Source organism: Natator depressus, chromosome 23, assembly GCF_965152275.1.
Source record: "Natator depressus isolate rNatDep1 chromosome 23, rNatDep2.hap1, whole genome shotgun sequence".
NCBI lineage: Eukaryota > Metazoa > Chordata > Testudines > Cheloniidae > Natator > Natator depressus.
In genome coordinates this window covers 9,618,435-9,641,417 of record NC_134256.1, presented here as the reverse complement: position 1 = coordinate 9,641,417, position 22,983 = coordinate 9,618,435, and positions in this window count along the sequence as shown.

Sequence of the window (22,983 nt, the reverse complement as noted above, 5' to 3'; positions counted from 1 at the left end):
CTCACTGTCTTTACTTTCCTAATCAGCTTCAACTCTTTGTCCTCGTCCCTGAAATAAGCCCCACACAGCCAGTCCTAACCCTGTCATTTCCAGGTTTGTAACCTCAATATCATCCTTTTAATGCAGGTCCATTCTATGTACTATTAGAGATCTGCTCACCGGCTCAGACTTTCAGAGCTGTATAGGTGATTTGGATGCTCAGTTGCCATGAATTTGAACAAAGTGTCCAAATCCCGTCGGCAGCTTTGAAAATCTCAGCCATAGGTTGTAATATATATGTGAGTACAATACACACACACAGGGACATTAGATATTAAATAAAATAGCTAGATATCAAAACAATGTTCTGAGCATTAAATATTCTCTCAGAAATTAGTAAGAAACTTTGGCCATGAATTTCAAACCAGTTTTTAAACCCAACATGAAATAACTGCTTAGAGCTCAGTATAACATCAACGTGCAGCTGTTCGTTTAAACCATTTTTACCATAACTTCCCCTCCAGGCTGTTCCCCATGTCCCCCCAGCACAGGCAGACCTATAAACCTGCCTGCCCCTAAACCGCTGGGCAGAGAGCTCACTGCAAACTCACAGAGCAGTCACAGCAGGATCATGGGGTGATCGAGAGCCGGCGACTCAGCCTGAATATCCCACAGCAGCATCGAGTCTACATCTCTGATGAGCAGCCACTGGGGCTCTGTGCCCCAGGTCCCTCCTTCTCCCTTCCTTCTTCTGGCCCGTACAGGCTCTGGGCTCTTGTAGCATGTCTCAGGGAGGCCCTGATGTGTCTGTGGCCAGAGGGGCCCTCCCTCATGAGATGAGAATGGAAACATTATTCACCACCCCCCACACACACACATCTGGTCTCTGCATCGGGGAGAGCTGGACCCCCTGGTTTCCCATTGGAACCTCCCTGTGACAGGCTCAGTCCTGCTGAGCCAAAACTAGTGAATTTCTAAATCCATTCCCAGGAAAAGGGCAAATTCCTCTTGACAATTTCCACTATTTTACCACTAGCTCCAGCTGTCCCCTGAGACGGGAGACACCAGGGCATGTTGTTGGTGTGAGCTGGTGTCTGTCTCGGCGTCTCCACCCTCCACAGCCTGCCGCACGCACCACTGCCAGGGCGGGCGTTGTGTGGGGGGGTGAATTTATCACAAAATGATGCGCAGGGGTCATTAACATCTGTTCTGAGCTCCCAGCCTGCTCTGGCAGTGTGAGCTCTCACTCCACTGGCCTCTTCACTGCGCCCCCTCAGCCCTGCCCCCAGGGGCCGTGTGTCCCTGTCACACTGACCCAGGCCTGCCCGGCCCAGGCATAGGGCTCGGGCAGACACTGTGCCTGTAGAACACCCAGCCATGGAGAGGGAAGGAATGAAAACCCAGCATGCCCCAGGTGTTCGTGTGAAGGGGACCTGAGACACTGGCATCACATGGAAAACGGGGACCATGCCGGTAACACCAGGACGTGGTCTGTGGACAGCACTCCCTTTGGTTGGGGGTGATACAAAGGCCGGGAATTGGCTGGGCACAGGACCTTAGCATTGGAAAGCTAATGTGCCAATATGTTAAAAAGGGTAAACGGGATGACCCAGATAACTGTAGCGCTGTCAGTCTGAGGTGGCTTCCCGGCAAGATAATGGAGTGGCTAGAATTAAAGGAGGGTAAGATAAGAATGTAAGAACGGCCATACTGGGTCAGATGGTCCATCTAGCCCAGTATCCTGTCATCTGACAGTGGCTGGTGCCAGATCCTTCAGAGGGAATGAAAAAAACAGGGAAATTATCAAGTGATCCATCCTCAGTCTTCCAGTCCCAGCATCCGGCAGTCAGGGATTTAAAGACTCCCAGAACATGGGGTTGTGTCACCGGCTATATTGGCTAAGAGCCATTAACAGACCTGTCCTCCAGGAACTTATCTAAGTGTTTTTTGAACCCCATTATAATTTTGGCTTTCACAACATCCCCTGGCAATGAGTTCCACAGGTTGATGGTGCATTGTGTGAAGAAGTATTTCCTTTTGTTTCTTTTATACCTGACAGCAATACATTTCATTGGCTTCTTGTGTTATGTGAACGGGGAAATAACACTTCCCTATTCACTTTCTCCACACCATTAATGATTGTATACCCCTGTATCGTATCCCCCATAGTCATCTCTTTTCTAAACTGAACAGTCCAAGTCTTTAATTTCTGCTCATCTGGAAGCTATCCCATACCCCTACTCATTTTTGTTGTCCTTCTGTATCCTTTTCCCAATATTAATACATCTTTTTGACATAAAATAACCAGAACTCCATGCAGTATTTAAGATGTGGGCGTACCATGGATCAATAAAGTGATATTTTTGAGTTTCCATGTCCTTGAGTGTTCCATATTATTTATTATATTTATATAGTGGCTTTGTGATCATTTCTGTCTTATTATCTATCCCTTTCCTAATTGTTCCTAATATTTTGTTAGCTTTTTTGACTGCCACTGCACACTGAGCAGATGTTTTCAGAGAACTTGTATTAATTCCAAGATCTCTTTCTTGAGTGGTAACAGCTAATTTTGATCCCATCATTTTGCACATGTCATTGAGATGATGTTTTCTAATGTCTATTACTTTGCATTTATTCACGTTGAATTTCATTTACCATTTTGTTGCCCATTCACCCATATTTGTGAGATCCCTTTGTAACTCTTTGCAGTCTGCTTTGGATTTAACTATCTTGACAAATGTTGTATCATACACAAACTTTGCCACCTCAGAGTTTACCCCCTTTTCCAGATCATTTCTGAATATGCTGAACAGTACTTGTCCCCATACCGATCCGTGGGGAACACCTCTATTTATGTCTCTCCATTCTGAAACCTGACCATTTATTCCTACTGTTTGTTTCCTATCTTTTCACCAGTGAGATCCATGAGAGGCCCTTCCCTCTTATCCCATGACCACTTACTTTGCTCTGTAGACTTTGGTGTGGGACCTTGTGAAAGGCTTTCTGAAACTCCAAGTACACTATATCTACTGGATTACCTTTGTCCACATGTTTGTTGACCCGCCTCAAAGAATTCTAATAGATTGGTGAGGCATGGTTTCCCTTTACAAATCCCATGTTGACACTTTCTCAACAATTCATGTTCATCTACATTCCTGATAATTCCGTTCTTTACTGTAGTTTCAACCTACTTCTCTGGTACTGAAGCTAGGTTTTCCAGCCTGTAATTGCCAGTGTCACCTTTGAAGTCTTTTTAAAAAATCGGAGTTACATTAACTAACCTCCAATCATCTGGTACAGAGTCTGATTTAAGCAACAGGTTACATACCACAGTTAATAGCTCTGCAATTTCACATTTGAGTTCCTTCAGAACTCCTGTATCAAGTGGGAGTGTTTCCAGTGGGGTCCCACAGGGATCACTTCTTGGCTGTAAACTAGTTACCATTTTCATTAACACCCAGAAAAAACATAAAATCATCACTGAAAAAGTAGGGTGAGGTGTAAATAATCACGAGCACAGGTCACAGACACAAAGCACATTCTGAATGGCTAGAGATAGAACCACCGAATCTCAGGGTTGGAAGGGACCTCAGCAGGTTATCTATTCCAACCCCCTGCTCAAAGCAGGACCAATCTCCAACTAAATCATTCCAGCCAGGGTTTTGTCAAGCCTGACCTTAAAAACCTCAAAGGAAGGAGATTCCACCACCTCCCTAGGTAACGCATTCCAGTGCTTCACCACCCTCCTAGTGAAAAAGTTTTTCCTAATATCCAACCTAAACCTCCCGCACTGCAACTTGAGACCATTACGCCTTGTTCTGTCATCTGCCACCACTGAGAACAGACTAGATCCATCCTCTTTGCAACCCCCTTTCAGGTAGTTGAAAGCAGCTATCAAATCCCCCCTCATTCTTCTCTTCTGCAGACTAAACAATCCCAGTTCCCTCAGCCTCTCCTCATAAGTCCTGTGTTCCAGTCCCCTAATCATTTTTGTTGCCTTCCACTGGATGCTTTCCCATTTGTTCACATCTTTCTTGTAGTGTGGGGCCCAAAACTAGACACAGTACTCCACATGAGGCCTCACCAATTTCAAATAGAGGGGAACGATCATGTCCCTCGATCTGCTGGCAATGCCCCTACTTATACAGCCCAAAATGCCGTTAGCCTTCTTGGCAACAACGACACACTGTTGACTCATACCCAGCTTCTCGTCGACTGCAACCACGAGGTCCTTTTCTGCAGAACTGCTGCCTAGCCATTTGGTCCCTAGTCTGTAGCGGTGCATGGGATTCTTCTGTCCTAAGTGCAGGACTCTGCACTTGTCCTTCTTGAACCTCATCAAGTTTCTTTTTGGCCCAATCCTCTAATTTGTCCAGGTCCCTCTGTATACTATCCCTACCCTCCAGCATATCTACCACTCCTCCCAGTTTAGTGTCATCTGCAAACTTGCATCCTCCCACCGCACTCTCCTGCTGGTAATAGCTTATCTAAAGTGATCGCTCTCCTTACAATGTGTACGATAATCGAGGTGGGCCATTTCCAGGGCAAATCCAGGTTTTCTCCCCACCCCACCCCACCCCCAAAACCCACTCTCCTGCTGGTAATAGCTTATCTAAAGTGATCACTCTCCTTACAATCTGTACGATAATCAAGGTGGGCCATTTCCAGCACAAATCCAGGGTTTAACAAGAACGTCTGAGGAACAGTGGGGGTGGGGGGTGGGGGGGAAGGAATAAACAAGGGGAAATAGGTTACTTTTTATAATGAATCAACCATTCCCAGTCTCTATTCAAGCCTAAGTTAATTGTATCCAATTTGCAAATTAATTCCAATTCAGCAATCTCTCTTTGGAGTCTGTTTCTGAAGTTTTTCTGTTGTAATATCGCAACTTTCATGTCTGTAATCGCGTGACCAGGGAGATTGAAGTGTTCTCCGACTGGTTTATGAATGTTATAATTCTTGACATCTGATTTGTGTCCATTTATTCTTTTATGTAGAGACTGTCCAGTTTGACCAAAGAGAGATTGCTGAATTGGAATTAATTTGCAAATTGGATACAATTAACTTAGGCGTGAATAGAGACTGGGAATGGTTGATTCATTATAAAAAGTAACCTATTTCCCCTTGTGTATTCCTTCCCCCCCCCCCCGCCCCCACTGTTCCTCAGACGTTCTTGTTAAACCCTGGATTTGTGCTGGAAATGGCCCACCTTGATTATCGTACACATTGTAAGGAGAGTGATCACTTTAGATAAGCTATTACCAGCAGGAGAGTGGGGTGGGGGGAGAGAAAACCTTTTGTAGTGATAAACACCCATTTTTTCATGGTCTGTGTGTATAAAAACATCTTCTGTATTTTCAACAGTATGCATCCGATGAAGTGAGCTGTAGCTCACGAAAGCTTATGCTCAAATAAATTGGTTAGTCTCTAAGGTGCCACGAGTACTCCTTTTCTTTTTGTGAACTTTTAGGTCTGTAATCGAGTGACCAAAGAGATTGAAGTGTTCTCCGACTGGTTATTGAATGTTATAATTCTTGACGTCTGATTTGTTCTGATATGTTCTGTTTGCAGTCATGTAACCCAGAAAGATGAGTTTTAGTACTGATGACAGCAGGATTTCTGCAGCATTTATATTTTTATATTAACTTAGATTATTTTCATTCGTTGTAAGTCTAGTTTGAGCAGAGCGAGCGCGTGTCCATCTCCCCGTGCTGGGAAGCTCTTGCCCAGCTGCAGTGTAGATGGACCCAGTGAGACGATACAGTCTCAGCTCACCAGCAGCCTCCCCATTGTCAGGTCTATTGTAGGCAGCGTGACAATGGAGAGTTTCACGGCAGGCTCTGGAGGATACTGAGGTAGCTTTGTGGATGTTTATGGGGATTCTTCCCAAGTGTAGGGACAAGAGAGGGGTTATTGGGAGAGTTAATGAGTGTTTGTACTGCGAGGGGAAAGAGCCAGAGGAGAGTGAGAGATGAAGCGGAAGAGGGAGGGAGGGGATGAGCGACTAGAAGCTGGGATGAGATGAGTAGATGAGAAACTTCTGTGTCTGTGAAAGGGAGAAAAAGGAGAGAGCTGTAGGATGTGGGGAGGAAGGAAGCAGTGGGAAGGTCACATCATATTGTGCCAGCTTTCCCCCTAAATACCTTAGTGAGACCCTGTGCAGAGAGAAGAGGAGGCGGGAGTGGGAAAATCTGAGGAGGGTGACTAAAGGGCTGGGGTTGTGGGCGTGGCTGTTGATCTGAGAGGAGAGGTGCAGGTGCTTGACTAGGAAGACGGCAGAACTGATGGAGGACAGAACAAATTTGTAGTGGAGGAAACCTGCCTGGGGACGAGATTCCCACCAGAGACGCTCGGCAGCGCGAGACCAGGAGGACGCCCCGTGTGCTCATTACTATAATGGCAAAAGCTCCATGTATTTTAAATTTGTGTAGCTCTGATAAGCTCCCAACTGACCTGGCTGCACTAACGATGGGAATTTATATTTTAGTGCACAGGGGCGCTGGCTGCAAGTCAGGAAATCTGCCGCTCTCCCGGTGAGTGTCGGTGCCGTGTAACAACGTTAATTATAGAACAGAGAGGCCCGATCCTCAGGCACACTAAGGCCTCTTAATAGCACTTGGGCAGTGTAAGGAGGCTAACAGAGGGTGTAAATTCACACTCACTTTACCCGTGGACGGGGCTTTAGTGTAAATGAGAAGCAGGCCCTGTGTGTCTGGCGGGTGGGGCAGAGCACCAGGAATCAGGTCTCATGGGGGACACTTTGGATATTGCCACTGACTGTAAAAAAGCCTGCCGCTGATTCATTGGGCCCGACTCCTTGTGACTTCAGTGGGAGAAGAGTCAGACCCACGGGATGAGCGCGGGGGCCCCGAATCCAATGGGAGTGTAAATGGCAGCACACGGGATCGGGTGTAAATTGATCTGAAAATAGATGAAAGGTTGTACGCGGCAGAGCAGTGGAATTTGCACCAATTTGGCATCAGGTGAGGACCAAGTTCGGCCACCGGCGTAATGGGAGCAATTCCCACTGAACTCAAGTGGAGTTCCACATGCTTCAGTAATGCCCTGCTTGGTGCGTACATGCCGCACTCCGGGCCTGGTCCACAGAGGGTGTGAGTGTGTCAGAGCCTCACTCACTTATGCTTTCAGCTCTGGAAGTCCTGGGGGTTCTGGCCATGACGACGGTTGTGTAAATGAGGGTTCAGCTGGGTTTCAGACCCAGAGTTCCTTGGAACGCAGGGCATGAGTTTTTACATCTTAAGCTGAAGCTCAAGTCACAGACCCTCCGCCCCCTGTGGAATGGCCCAGAGAGGACACACACACCCCAGAGGGTCCCACAAGTCCTCTGATAAAAACAAACTTCTCCTGAGCATTGGAGGCCCCCAGCAGTTTGACTCCCGGATGAGCCCCACTTACAAGATGGACACCACCTTGGTCAACACACCAGGGGCTGAGCTCATCTCTCTCACCCATTTTACAGATGGCAGTGACCTCACTCGAGGCGTGTCCCCCCTGCAATCAGAGGTGTGATTAGAGCATGTGTAGACACACCTGGGCTAGTTCAGATAACAACAGCAGTAACAACACGGCAGCCTGAGACACTGGGTTCACCCTCGAGCAGCGACCCCATTCTGCCGTGGCTTCACTCCTATGGCTACTCAAGCTAGTGCGACCAAAGCCAACGCGAGTCTGCTCCACGTACTGCAGCCACAACTTGGGATTGCAATGTGCAAAGTGCCAGGCAGGGAGAACCAGACCCCAGGGACACGGCTGCCGGTGGGGATAAGTCATCAAGTGAAGGCTAGTGACTCCACCCAGCTGCTTTCCCAGGTTGTGTCCTGCCAGTCCCCTTCCCTAGGTGAAGGCTCTGGAGTAAACAGGCGTAGCCCTGTTGGAGTCAGGGCAGCTTTGCCAATTTACCCCCAATGAGGAGCTGGCCCAAGAGGGATAAAAGCAGAAGAGCTGGAGGGAGCTAACGGGGTTGTAAAGCAGGAGGGGGCAGCTCCCCCTGAGTTACGTGGGGCATCTGGGTTTGAATTTACAAATCCGGCTCGTGAGAGTGAGACCCTTCTTCCCCATGGCATAAAGCCCCAGGCTGAGGTGAGCCCAGTCCAGGGTGACACACAAGGGCCTGGCTAGTCTCTGCCATAATTCAAATGTCATCTCCATGAGAGAGGAGCCGTTTCACCAAATAATGTTTCCTCCCCATGAAGGTGACCTCCCTGCCCCGACACTGATCCTGAACAAGGGCCCTACCCCCCAAGGGGACACCATCATACTGCTGTGCTTCGTCCCTATGGACACCTCAGTGATGCGCGTCATCTTCTGTAAGGACGGCAAGGAAATTTTAATGCTGCCCAAGGACAGAAACAAATTCATCTTTGAGTCAGCCCAGCCCGTGTCTCCAGAGAGCCCAGGGGAGTATTTCTGCCGCTACCAGCACAAGGACGACAGGAACCAGGAGAAGACTTCTCTCCCCAGTGCCCGCCGGTACCTGAGTGCACCAGGGAACACGCTGAATGAAGGGAGGGCTGCTTAGCACACAGGGGGCAGGCAGCGGGGGCGCAGTGGGAGCAGCCAGTGGCAACTAGAGTAAAAGTTTCAAAACTTCCATCTCTCGTGCTGAAGTCTCCATTCCTGAAGTCCAGCTCAACGCTAATTGTTTTGTTTTATTTTATTTAATGGTTGAACAAGATTCCACCAGCCCTTTCTGAGTTTTATGCAGGTGAAGAACAGGTTTAACCTCTTCAAAAAATTGATCAATCCTTAAATGAGAAATTTGTCAGGTGCATTGTCAGGAATGTCCATATGGACTTTGCTTGAAGTTCAGAGCAGATGGGGGTAAACTCACCGGGTTGTGACCATTTGAAAAACACCCCGGGCACATGCACTGCAGGAAATGATGCTAAATTATAAACTACTTGTGGCTGCATCTCTAAGTTCTGGGCACACATTATCCAGACCCATATTCTGCAATTCTCCCCTATCTAATGACCTTGGTTAAAACCCTGAGTTAAAATCCCTTCCATCTTTTCTTGGCGCTGGGAAAGAGGAAGTTCAAAATCTGCCTTTGAATATTGCAGCTCTGGCCCATCTCTCTCGTTTATGTTCTGGGGCTTATTTCATTAGAGACTCCATGGTAAGGGAACAGGTGCTCAGGCAGGGAACTCATTTAATATGTGGTGGATTCTCCATGGCTTGAAGTCTCTAAAGCAAGACTCGATGTCTCTTTCTAAAAGACATGTTCTAGCACAACAGAAGTTGCGGGCTTGAGATACAGAAATCGCTTCTGTTATGCAGGAGGTCAAATCATCAAGTCCCTTCTGGCCTTTAATGTCTATGAATCTATTAATAGATAGAGCTAAAATATTTTAGTCCTAGTACCAACTAGATCCTAACTCCTTTGAATGCAAGAGAAAAGCTTCCATTGATTTCAGTGAGAGCAGAGTTAGCCCCTTATATATATGTCTCTGCCCAGTATCATGTGGAAGAAATTTAGGTTTTGTATATTTTACTTTGTGAGGCCGGGCACAAGGTGAAAAAGGCATATCAATTACTCAGAGTCTGATCCAAAGCCCACTGAAGTCAATAGGAGTTTTGGGATCCAGTTCAGTAGGGTTCCAATTAGTATCTGTTTTCCGGACAATGTATTCCTAATGTCCAGTTCACACCACCAGTTGCATAGCCTGTGAATTCAGCACATTAGGGTTTCTCAAATCAGCTTCAATTTTTCAGTGACTCCCTTAGTTTACCAGTGGTTTTCCTGGTCACATGCTTTAAAGCTTAAAGGACTAATCAAGCAAGGTGCTGAGCAGCTGCAAATCTCAGTAGGCCCAACTGGAGCTGAGGGAAACCAGCACCTCATGCGGATTTGGGCTCTGAGTTCATCTTTCCTCGCCTGGACCTTGGTGGAACTCTATAGATTCAGACCAACTGAGGAGCTGGTCCGTTTTCTACTTTCTGAGTAACAGTAAAGCGTTAAAGTAGAGCTGCTAGAGCCCTCTGGTCTGCATGTGGCACAAGATGTTCTTTTATTTATTTGATCATTGATTTTTTTGGTGTCCCCATATGGTGATTTCAAACAGTCACATGTGATGACTCTACAATTTGTGGGATCCTGGGAGAATTTAAAATCCCACCTTTGTGTTGAGATAAAGAAAGCTCTTTTGCCTGTAAAAGTGGTGTTTTAACAACTATTTTGACTTTTACTCAGGTCAGTGGAAAATAAGGGAAATTAATTTACTGATTACAAAGAGATCTTTGGGGGCGGAAGGAAAGCTCAGTGGTTTGAGCATTGGCCTCCTAAACCCAGGGTTGTGAGTTCAATCCTTGAGGGGGCCATTTAGGGATCTGGGGCAAATTTGGGGATTGGTCCTGCTTTGAGCAGGGGATTGGACTAAATGACTTCCTGAGATTCTATGATCTCAGAAAAGATATATTGGACTTAGTTCAGAAAGGGCAACAAAAATGATTAGGGGTATGGAACAGCTTCCGTATGAGGAGAGATTAATAAGACTGGGACTTTTCAGCTTGGAAAATGGACGACTAAAGGGGGATATGATTGAGGTGTATACAATCATGACTGATGTAGGGAAAGTAGATAAGGAAGTGTTATTTATTCCTTCTCATAACACAACAACTAGGGACCACCAAATGAAATTAATAGGCAGCAGGTTTCAAACAAACAAAAGGAAGTACTTTTTGGGGGGAGGGATAGCTCAGTGGTTTAAGCATTGGCCTGCTAAACCCAGGGTTGTGAGTTCAATCCTTGAGGGGGCCATTTAAGGATCTGGGGCAAAAATTGGGGATTGGTCCTGCTTTGAGCAGGGGGTTGGACTAGATGACCTCCTGAGGTCCCTTCCAACCCTGAGATTCTATGATTCTTTGTTTGTTTGCTTGCCCTAAACTGGAGGACGTAAACCTTTTTGGTGTAAAATGTCAGATTGGGTGCTTGAATGTGTGTGTTAATAATTAAGCTGCAGAATTCAGCTCTAGCTCTGAATTTTTTTACATATTTGTGGTTTTCAAATTTTAATAGATTTTTAGCTTAGACCTTTTATCAAGTGCTCAACAATTTTGTTGTTTAACCATTTACTCCATTCATGATCAGAAGATCTTACGATCATTTTCCTCAAAGTGACACGATCCATGGAGGCTGATTGATATTTTGGGACTTCCAGTAGACAGCCAGCAATGTACAGTGATAGATTGAATGATTCTTCTGGATTTCTTCCAATTTCTTCATGACATTTACTATATTGAGTAAATAATCTGTCATAAAAAGATGACCTAATCAATCCTGATTGGACAAAACTCCATGGACAGTGCCGTGGAATTGTCAAAGTACTCCAGAGGAAGCGGGGCCATGAATCTTTAGAAGTGGAGGCAGACGGTGTCCCTGCCTAAACCATCAACTCCAGAAGCCATGTGACATCATGCCCTATGCTTCCTCCCCTACTGACTGGCCATCAAATGGGTGATTGCCCTGTGATGTTACCAGCATATACATAGAAAAGTTAAATAAAAACATCAGTACTCTTGTTGGAAGGTTAAAGCATAATACGATGATTATTTCTTAGAATTCAGAATGACACCACCAAAACCAGAGAGAGACAAAGCAGGCTGCTCCCTAAGGAAGCGAGACACACCTCACACAACTTTACTCTGGGCTGGCTCTTACAATCCAGACTGTCACAAATCATATGACTTCCCTCGGAACCCACAAGCCCACAAGCAGTACTAGGAACTAGCTCACAAATTAAAGTGATAGACCTCAATTCTGCCACAGTTTTCAATACACCTCAGAACCCAACATCTAAGACATGTCATAGATAAGGCTGCGAGATTGTCATGGAGGTCACGGAAATTACCGCCGTGACTTCTGCAGCGCCCGGTGTGGCTGGCTCCAGGGCTGCCCGAGCAGCTCAGGCAGCCCCTGGGCCAGACACAACAGCTGCTGCTGGGGCAGTCTTGGGTCACTGCCCCCCCGAGCCCGGCAGCAGCAGGAGTTTGGGTGTGGAGGGGGCTCAGGGTTGGGGCATAGGAGAGGGGAAGGGCTCCGGGCTTACCTTGTGGGGGCTCCCCAGAAGCGACAACATGTCCCTCCCTCTCTCAGCGCTTAGCTCTGTGCTCTACTTCCGCCCACAGGCGCCGCCTCCACAGCTCCTATTAGCCGTAGTTCCCAGCCAATGGGAGCTGCGGAGCTGGTAGCCTGCGGAGCGAGGAGCTTAGGGAGGGACATGTCACCACTTCCAAGAAGCCAGGTAGGGAGCCTGTCAGCCCCGCCAATCCCCCCCACATCACCAGCGGGGGTCCCGGGCTGCTCCCAACTGAGCACCCGCGGAGCCCCCACAGACCACCCCCCCAGCACTCATGGCACCCCCTGGGCTGCCCCTCAGCACTCGCAGTGCCCCCCAGGCCATCCCCCCCCAGCACCTCCCTCCCCCCTGCACATCTAGGGGGAATATGTTTATATAGCATTATCTTAGTTGTTAGGTTTAGTACATTGACATGACACAAAGTTTCAGGGTTTTTCTGGGAGGCGGGGGCATATACACCTGAAATTTTGTGTGATGTCAATGTTCCTTAAGTCAGACATTGAAGAATAGAATTTAAGATTTATGGGGTGATTTTACGAAACCTGTGTCCTAGAAAGAAACCCTAGTCTATTGCTTTCACGCCCACGTACTTCTGTGGTAATTTCTGACATTTTGCTCCTGATTTATATACGGGTTTCAGATTATTGAAGGGAACCATAATCTACTGTACATCTACCCTACAGATATACTTGGGGCCAGCAACTCTGGAGGGGAAGCTTCTGCCAAAGGTAACCGGTTTTCTTTAGTTCTGTGTGATTTCTCTGTAAGAAGGGGGAAGCCTTGCACTGAGATTAGACAATTTTGGCCTGTCCTAATTGGGAGCAGCCCCAGGGTGACAGCCTAACCCAGTGGTGAGTGTGTTACAAGTTTCTCTCACTGCCTAGCCACAGAGGCTGTGGCTTGTTACAGCCGACGATGTCAGAGGCTTGGTTCTTTAGTTCATGAAACGGCAGCTGATGTTTTCGGCTCTGGAGGTCCCCAGTTCAGTCCCCAATGTATCAGCCCAGATTCCAGTTGCCGGCGCGTCTCAGAAAGGGCCCCAAGGGTGCAGAGCAGGGGGCTGACACCAGCTGACCAGGTGCTAGGGCAGGATACCAGGGGGCAAAGAGGAAGCAGTGAGGAAGATCCTTGCAGGAGCGGAGCCAGGAAGGGTTACATGAGACCTCTAACCAGTAGGGCTGGGGTCAGTCAAAGGCCTCCCCCTGGCTTGTCCAGGATGCATCGTTGCTGGGTGAAATGCCCCCAACACACACCCCATGTATGTGGTGTGGGTGGGAAGCACTCAACAAAGACCCGTCCAGCCAGGCGGGGAGTGGGCCTTGTCCTGTGCATTTGCTCCCACACTCAGCCCCATGGCACGTGATCTCTCACCTTGCTCTCTCCCATGTTCCAGCGCCTGCTGTTCTGCTCTGGGTCTGGATCCTGCGCTCCACCCTGGTCCTGCTTCTCGTGACATCTGCCCGGATCATCACCTGCAACGTGGAGAAAAGAGCTGTCACTCAGCCTGACCCAGAGCAACAGGAGAGGCCTGCAGGGAATGGCAGGGGAGAGCCCCCATATGCTGAGAGGAATGGCAGGGAGGAGGAGTAAGAAGAGGAATTTGGAGGTTCTGGGGGCCCATGACAGTCCCTGGGGGCACCCGGGGCTGTGGGGCACTTCACTACCAGCTGCCCCTGGCATGATCAAGCCTTATCTGTGCCCACCAGGGATCAGCTCTCCGATTCCCCCGGCTACAGGCCACACAAGCCGTGCCCTCTAGGCCTCGCAGGGTGATCTCTCTCCAGGTTGGCAATAGGCACACTCCAGCCCCCAGCCCTCCGAGCATCCCCCTGCAGCACCCAGCCCCTGTCCCGCAGGGCACTCACAGCAGTCACAGATCCGCTGCTCCCAAAGGAACAGGGCCCCCAGCTGACCAGCTCCAACTCCAATCACCACCCCGATCAACGCACAGCTCTAGATCCCTTCATAGTGACACCAAGGACAAGTGATTTCACAGAGTGTAGAGATTCGAGGAGTAGCAAAGAGAAGGGTTGGAAAGAAATGGTTCCATGGCCAATCAAATCAAACCACCTTGACTAGAGCCTAGACTCACTGAACGAGATATTTTTATGTCTGGTAGAGCAATGCTCACCCCACAGTCCTTCCAGGGTTTTACTCCAGGCTTGGCTGTGATCTCCTGTTCCTGAGACAAACACTGTCAGCCATCTCCTGGGTGAAAGGGAGCTCTTGTCCCTTCTCCTCTTTCTTTCTAGGTTCAGACCATTGTCTCTTCCCAGAGGAAGTCTCTCTTCGCAGACTTACACTCGGGGTCCTTTGTCCTAGGCTTGGTCTACACTATCAGTGTATGTCAGTCTAACTACATCGATCAAGGGTGGGGAAAATCCACATCCCTGAGCTACGCAGTTATACTGACCTATCCCACAGTGCAGACAGCACTGTGTCGACAGGAGGGCTTCTCCCTTTGGTCTAGCTACCACCTCTCATGGAGGTGGAGTACCTACGCTGAGCTCTCTCATAGGTAGCGTCTTCACTAAGCAGCACTGTAAGTGTAGCCAAGCCCTTTGTAGATTCTCAGGCTTGCACCTGGCCCAGACAGTGAATATAGCCTGTCTCCACGGCTGGGCTTTGTTCTGTGTGCTGATTGGCTCAGCCGAAGGGATTGCCATGGCGCAGGAGATGAGCTTTTCTTCAACACTTCTGGAGCCTAATCTCTGACTTTTCACATCTCTCTTAAGCTATGTCCCATACAAACACCTTGCAGCAATGATGATGCCCAGTGGGCTACGGGCTCTTGGTAGAGACCTCTCAGGCCACCCTTTGGTGAGCTATTGTGCATATATCTGTCCCAGGGATCCCATAAAACTCTATGCACCCCTCTGCCCTCCGTCAGTGGGCACCAAGAAGTTCCTGGGTCACCGGGGCAGACCAGAGGGCGGCTGGGATTAGAGAAGGGTCTGTGGGCTGCATAATTGTGCAGCGATGTGTCCATGAGACTTGGGGCCGGGGGAGTAACTCACTAATGAGAATAGATGGGGGGGGGGTAACTGATAAACATGGGGCAACAAGAAGTAGCTCCAAGAAGCAGCCCGCAGGCGCTCCTCTGTGGTGAGATCTGAACTTTATCTGAGGGCGTGTCTTCACTGGCAACGTTAAAGCGCTCTAAAAAACCCACCTCCACGAGGGGAATAGCACGGAGGAGCACGGCTCCCAGCGCTGGTGCATTGTCTACACTGGCACTTTACAGCGCTGAAACTTGCAGTGCTCAGGGGGGTGTTTTTTCACACCCCTGAGTGAGAAACTTGCAGCGCTGTAAAGTGCCAGTGTAGACAAGCCCTTAAAGACAGAGCCCTGAACGGTGAGTGTGACTGAGCGCCTTTCTTAAAGGGACAGTGCACTGTTTCTGAGATTTCCCCAGCAGCCAGCTCACATTGTCTGTCTCTCTCTCTCACACACACACACACACACACAGTCTCTTTCACACTCACCTCCCAACACATACTCGTATTATTGTTGTTGTTACTTCTTCGTACTTCCTGTAATGCACATATATTCTCTGTAATTTTATTCTTTCAAAGTATGTGATTTTAGTGTTTTGACTGGTTTGTGCATTTCATATTTTTCATTTCTCTTACACTTAAATTTAATGCTTTAAGTAGTGAGTTCTAAAATGCCTAACCTGTCCTGGCTGGAGTAATTATCCATATGGTAACTTTTTAAAAATATGTATTATATCTAGTTTTTTTGTTTCTACTGATGGCACACATAGGCACATACCTCGGTGCACATAACAAAATTTATTCTGCACGTGGATGGAAAAAATTAGAGGGAACATTGCTATGGCAGCTCCCGCTCTCTGTGCCCATGTCCTGGAAAGACTGCGAGGAGACTATGTAAAATGGCCATCCCGCACACACCCCAGTCAATGCTCTTCAGTCACACTGCTCTCTGTGTGTGTGTAAATACAGAGGAACCCCACGGCTTGCAGCAGTGTCATTCTGGGATCATGCTCCTGTCCCCAGGACAGAGTCCAGCCCTGTGTGTGAGCAGTGACACATTCACTTCAAAAGGGTTTAATTTTCATTCCTGCAGGGCCTGGCTTGGGGAGAGGGAGCCGGATCCAGCAGGAGAGAGCTGTGGGCCTGTCCCAAAGGGTGCTGTTTGCTTGCCCTCCCTGGGGCTGTGTGTCTATAAATACTGCCAGGGCCGAGGGGATGGGGTTGGGGTTGGGGGAGGAGACACTCCTGTGCTGGGAACAGGGACCACAGCCTGCAACCACAGCCCACGCTCCGTGCTCATCTCAAGCACAGCGCGGGGCTCTGTTTAGAACTAGGCTTGGAAGGATGAGATGGTTATTGGTAAATATCAGTAAACATCAAGTTCCCTGCATGCACACAAACCCACAAGAAAATATTTCCATCAATAATAATCATACATTTGCAGATAAGCAAAGTAAGAGAAATGCTGCTCGAGACATTGTTAGAGGTTGATTTTGGGATATTTACTGTATATTTTGACATGTGATTATGCCAATTTTTGTCTTAATGGTTATAAAGCTTTAACTTTTTGCATCTCAACATCTACTGCCATTAAATAATTATTGTCTGACCCCCCCTTTAATTCCCTCCACTGTGAAATATAAATCAATAAATATAAAAACGTTGCGAAAACCCATGATTTTAACCAATAGTGGACATTTAAACCGATAACAAAAATTTAAAAACCCTTAAAAATCAACATTGACATTGTCAAAATTATAAAGAAAAAAAATTAAAACTTGAGTTCTACGAAGCCTATTTATAACCCAGGGCTGGGACCTGCGGGAGCCACCCTGGGGCATCCTCCAGAAACAGACACAGCACATGTTATGGGGTCAGTCATGTGACTCAGCCACACACACACCCCAACTGATGTCCCAGCACTTCCATTGTGATCTGCCCATGTGATTTCAAACACCACATTTATCTCTGGCCTTTCCTCCTTGTTCTGGTGGCAGCAGCTAGGGAGCAATTGCCGTAGCATGTCTTTCACTCGCCAGGACTCACAACCACCTCTCGAGAATGGGAATCTTGCAGGAGGCTTCCCCAACACTAGCATGATTACAGGCTTCAGCACTGTCTTCAGCAGATCAAAGGACAGCTGGTGACACCAGAGCCCTTTTAACTGATGGCCTGGCTGACTGGTTAAGGCGATGGACTGCTAATCCTTTGTGCTCTGTATGGCTGCATTCGAACCCCCCTTGTGGTCATTGGCCTTTGCTTCTTATCTCGGCCATGGCCGGGTTATTCCTCCATTGCTCTTCTGGTCCTTCCTGCCAAAGCAACTCTTACAGTGACCAAACGAAGAACAGCTCCCAACAAAGTGGTTGTTTTTTTTGTCAGTGGGGACTCATGCATGAATCCTCTACACCCTGCCATGCCTAGTAACGTGCATTTGTCTCCCCCAGGTATTTCCCCAGAACCCCATGTAACTTTGTTTGTCTGGCGAGCTGCTTGAAATAGTCCTTTGAAGCTCATAATGCTTCTGGAGGTTTACACTGGCCACGCTTCCCCCCTAGAGGAATTTTGGACAACCCCCAATAATACAGAAACTTTGCATTTTTAATACAATGGACTCCAAAGTGACTTACACTTAATTCAGGTAGGTTCACCCAGGATGTGCCAGGACATTGCCATATCTGTCCCGCACCCTAAACGCTAAAATTCCCTGAGAGGGGTGCTCGTATCCCACAATGCACTGCAAAAAGCCCACACAAGACAACGTGCCTGATGGCGGCATGAGGGATGCTGGGATGACGACCCCGGAGCCACACACCTCTTGCCGACGCAGCCTGTTGCTGTGGAAACGCCCAGCGCTGGCAAAGGTGATTAAGTGTGCACACGCGCTAGTGCCCTGGCAGTGCTGGCGCCAGCAGTGTTCCCATGAACACTTTTTGTGTATCAACAGAAGGGGTCAGAGCAGACGGCGTGCAGGAAAATACTGCTCACTGAAGATGAAGCGAGGAGGAGAGAAGAGGTGTTGTGTAGTCTAGGACAGACGTGTACAGTCCAAAGGCTGTTCTGTTCCTTGTGCTTCTCCTGAGATGACTCCCTGCACAAGAGGAGATGCTCCCCTGCTGGCCTGTTCTAGCATCATAGAATATCAGGGTTGGAAGGGACCTCAGGAGGCCATCTAGTCCAACCCCCTACTCAAAGCAGGGCCAATCCCCACTTTTTGCCCCAGATCCCTAAATGGCTCCCTCAAGGATTGAACTCACAATCCTGGGTTTAGCAGACCAATGCTCAAACTACTGAGCTATCCCTCCCCCCCAGCTGAGTGAATGCACCTCCCCAGAAGGGAAACAAGCCCCATCACTTCGTGTCTTTAGTGCACTCTCTGAGAGGAGCCATACGTTCCCCTCGGCTCAATTCAGCTGCAGTGTAGCACTCCCAAGGGAACCAGAAAAGGCTTGAAGCTCTTGTTTGTTCTGTGGATACTAAGTTTAAAAAGACTTCACTATTCAAACCGCCCCTGCTCCGGGAGTGTAAGATTTGGTGAGCCCAGACAGGAGAGGCTGAATTGCAATGATCTGACCTCTCCAAGAGATGAACCCACCAAACTGCTGCAGACTGCTCCAGAGAAAGCTGCCAGGGAAGATTTCATTGGTTGCAAGCGCTATGGCTGGGAGAGAGTTAAAAGACCAGTAGTGGAGGTAGGAGGACTCAGATACCAGCTAAAGGATGAGCATTTAAGAGAAGTCTGTGACTCCCTGGGCATTTCTGGGACACATCACAGTGAAACTGCAGCCAAAAGCTCTTTGACCTTACCCAAATATATAAGAATTCATTTCAATAGTGAAGAGCCAAACCCGCTGGAAAATCAGGGATTGTCTTACATTGCTGGCATTAGGAGAGAAGATTTTACAAGCCATTGCTACAGCAAAAGAGGAGCAAAAGATCTGTCAATCCCATCCCAGAAAAGAAAACCAGTGTTAAAGAAAGACTTTAAAATAACAGGACAGTTTAGGAACTCCCTGCAAAAGGACAGGCTAAACCAAAGCAGTTTGGCTTATCAAATTGCAAATGGTGTTCCCAAGGGGACCACTGAGACAGAGATAATGGAAACTGTAATCAGGGCAGTTTGCCCAGGATTGAGCTTCAGGAGCTAGCTGGAGTGAAAAACTAAGCTGAGCCTGCCAAAATTGTGTACCCCCTTTCCCAGATCATTGATGAATATGTTGAACAGCACCGGTCCCAGTACAGATCCCTGGGGACCTTGCTATTTACCTCTCTCCACTCCGAAAACTGACCATTTATTTATTTAGTAGACTAAATCTGCGATGCACAATCCTTCACAGTTAACAGAGATAATAATGTGCTAACCTACATCTCCACCACTGCCAGGCTGAACCCCATAGTGCACCCGTGGGTTGCAGAATTAGCTGACTTTAACTTCATACAGTAGAAAACCTGAGTTATGAACATCAGAGTTATGACCTGACCAGCCAACCATGCACCTTATTTGGAACCTGAAGTACACAATCAGGCAGCAGCAACAGAGAGAGAAAAAACAAATACAGTACAGTAGTGTATTAAACATAAACTGCTAAAAAAATAAAGGGAAAGCAGGATTTTTCTTCTGCATAGTAAAGTTTCAAAGCTCTATTAAGTCAATGCTCAGTTGTAAACTTTTGAAAGAACAACCATAACATTTTGTTCAGCATTACGAACATTTCAGAGTTACGAACAACCTCCTTTCCCAGGGTGTTCGTAACTCTGAGGTTCTACTGTAGTTAAATATCATCTAGGGAAATCTAACGCTTTATCAGGAATTCCCCTTGATAGTGACAGGATGCACAGAAGAGACGAACACAGGTGTTGTTAAAGCAGTCAAACTCCTTGGATATACAAACTGATGGCAAGGTGTCCAGGTTAGTAGTTGTTACTACCAATCCTTTGACAGTAGAAGTCTCCTTCATGGGCATTACATCCACCATAAAACTTATTCCAGGAGAAGACATTTTGGCAACTCAGAAGAAAGATCCAGCTATTGCTAAAATGCTTCAGTATAAGTTTTTGGGGCACAAACCAAATAACCAAGAGAACACAGGAGGATGTTGTACATCGAACATTGTGTCACTAGAGTTTGTATGTGCACCAAGCAAAGGAAACCTCACCAGCGTACCAGATTTCATCTAACTACCATAGTTACAACAAGTACCAGGGGTAGCCGTGTTAGTCTGTATCCACAAAAACAACAAGGAGTCTGGTGGCACCTTACTTACTTAGTTACAACAGAAGCATTTGTACTTGTATCCATAGGCTTCTTCCATCTAGGAAGAAGCAAAGAAAGATAGGAATACATCTGAGCCTCGGTGGATCACTTTACTTGGTTTGTCAAAGTCTACCCTACCACCAAAAAGTCAGGAAAGACAGTGACAGACAAGATCTTCAATTAGTTTGTTTTAAGATTTGATTTCCCCAAAAGAATCCATCATCAATAAGGAGCAGAGTTTGAAAATAGTTTTTTTTCCAAAGGGTAGAGTACTACAGTAAGATTTAAACTTCTCCCATAACCCCATACCACCCACAGGGCAATGGGCAAGTAGAAAGGCTGAATCAAATTCTGCTGGCTACATTGATAACCTTGCCAGAAGAACAAAAATCAGACTGGAAGGACTCCCTTAATAAGACCATAAGACCATCTATGCCTATAACTGTACACAAAATGATGCTATGAGTTCCCACCCTTCTATTTATTATCTTGAAGATAATCACATTTGTCTATTGTCATTGCATTTGCTCTACCTATGAATTCTGAATCTGCACCTAGGAACCATAAAGAATATGCTGAGACACAGAAACAGCAATTGAAAGATGTTTATGAACTGGCCTCAATATGTTCTCAAAACTCTGCTATTCGTGGTACGAATCATTATGGTCAGAAAGTGTACGGTGCTGCCCTCTGGCCAGGGGACAGGAGTACTTGTCAGGAAGGGGACCAGGCAAACTAACATCCTATTGGGAAGATAAAATTCATGTTAGAAGATGAAAGGAAAGGGGAGAGTTCACAGAGTAAAGGCAGAAGGTGGAGAAGGAGGTGGTAGAGTTTGTCACCACAAGTTTTTGCTTCTCTGGGTTTTCTTGCCCTTGGAGATGACACTGTGCTGCACAGCGCCACGGCAGAAGATGCAGAGATCAAGGGAAATAAGCAAAACTGGAATCTAAGGGCGAGTCTCTGCTAGAAGTGCTACAGCGGCACAGAGGCACCGATGCAGCTGCTCCACTGTGGCGCGTCTGGTGAAGATGCTCTATGCTGATGGGAGAGCGCTCTCCTGTCACCATAGTAAGTCCACCCCTGCGAGAGGCAGTAGCTATGTCGGCGGGAGAGCACTGTCTACACAGGGGGTTACGGTCGGTATAACTATGTCACTCAGAGGGTGTGGATTAATCACACCCCTGAGGGACGTAAGTGATACTGAAGTAGGCTGTAGTGTAGACCAAGCCTCTCTAAGGACAGAATTTGGACTCCAGTGATTCTGATAGTGAGAGCGAAGACAAACAACATGGTACCCATGGCGTGGTGACTCTGAATTCAGAGGCAGAAACATTCCTTCCACGGCTGGGAAATGGGGGTGTTGTTGATCTCGTAAACTTGAAGACAGATGACTAGTCTGATGTGACATCCACATCAGCCAATGAAAGACATGAATGGCTAAATGTGACCATGGACCCGGAAACCATCAGTGCACAAGAGGACAGATCTCGAGAACAACCCATTGTCACATGAGGTCCTCTGACTAGAGAGGGAAGAGCCCCCCAGACACTGACCTATGAACCTACTCATCAGTGTCTAATTCCAGCTACTGGTGAATGCACCATGGGTTTATCCTTGTGTTTACATGCTGTACCTCGTACCTATTCCTGTATCTTCTCCTGCATTCTCTCCAAGGTTAATGTAAATGAAGAGACATTGGCTTCTGGTTTGGATATTGCTCTACAAAAGGGGTCGATAGCGCTACATAGTTAGTTTTATGTTTCTTGAGTAGATGTTTTTTATGTCTAATGACTTTGTGTTACATGGTTATACCGCTTACCATGTGGGAGCTGGTATCTCATAAGATCTGAGGATCTCTGGGGATTTAAACTGTTCAGAACTGGCTATTTGGTTGGGCAATGGAACAAGCCTTGACACAGACACTTCCTGCTTAATGTGAATTAAACCAAAGAGAGATGCAAAAGTTTCCAGATCTGATGAAAAAGGAGCAAGACAAAAGCTCATCTGAGACCGAAAGCACGAGCTTGTGGAAGTCGTAGGTGTCTGCTAATAAGCCAAATGGCTGGACGGAACGTTTTATATTTTGTTAATGGGAATATTTGGGGGATATTATATTTCCACAGGAGGAGTGTAGCACTGATACGGGAATATCAGGGTTCTACATACCTGTATCCTGTATCTCTAAGGCTGTGCCCTGTCCCTTTAAGGGTTTGGAGATCTGCTAGCGAGGCTAAAGAGGAACAGTGGGGATGCAAGCTGCACCCCCAGGAGGGTTTCTGTTGTTCTCCGGGGGACCCAGCGGGTTGCAGCCTGCGTTTGTTCGGGGAGTTGGACATTAAGTTTAATAAAATTCCACTTTTAAAACCATCCCTGGTCTGCAGTGTAACACATGCTCTGACCACCAGACCCCTACAGTCCCAGAGCCAGCAGAGTTGGGGGTAACAGCTTGCACCCAGATTCTGGTCTGGTCAGATTGGTGGAATTAACACAGCTCATCCCCCCAGTTCCCCTGGGTGTCCCCTGTGCAGCACAGAGACGTGGGCAGCAGTTTATGGGGATGTGGTTTGTTGGGAGTGGCAGGGACCTTGGTTTGCTCTCACTGAGCATCACAGGCTCCCTGTGCCTGCAGCCCCCTGCTCAGTTCCTCATTTGA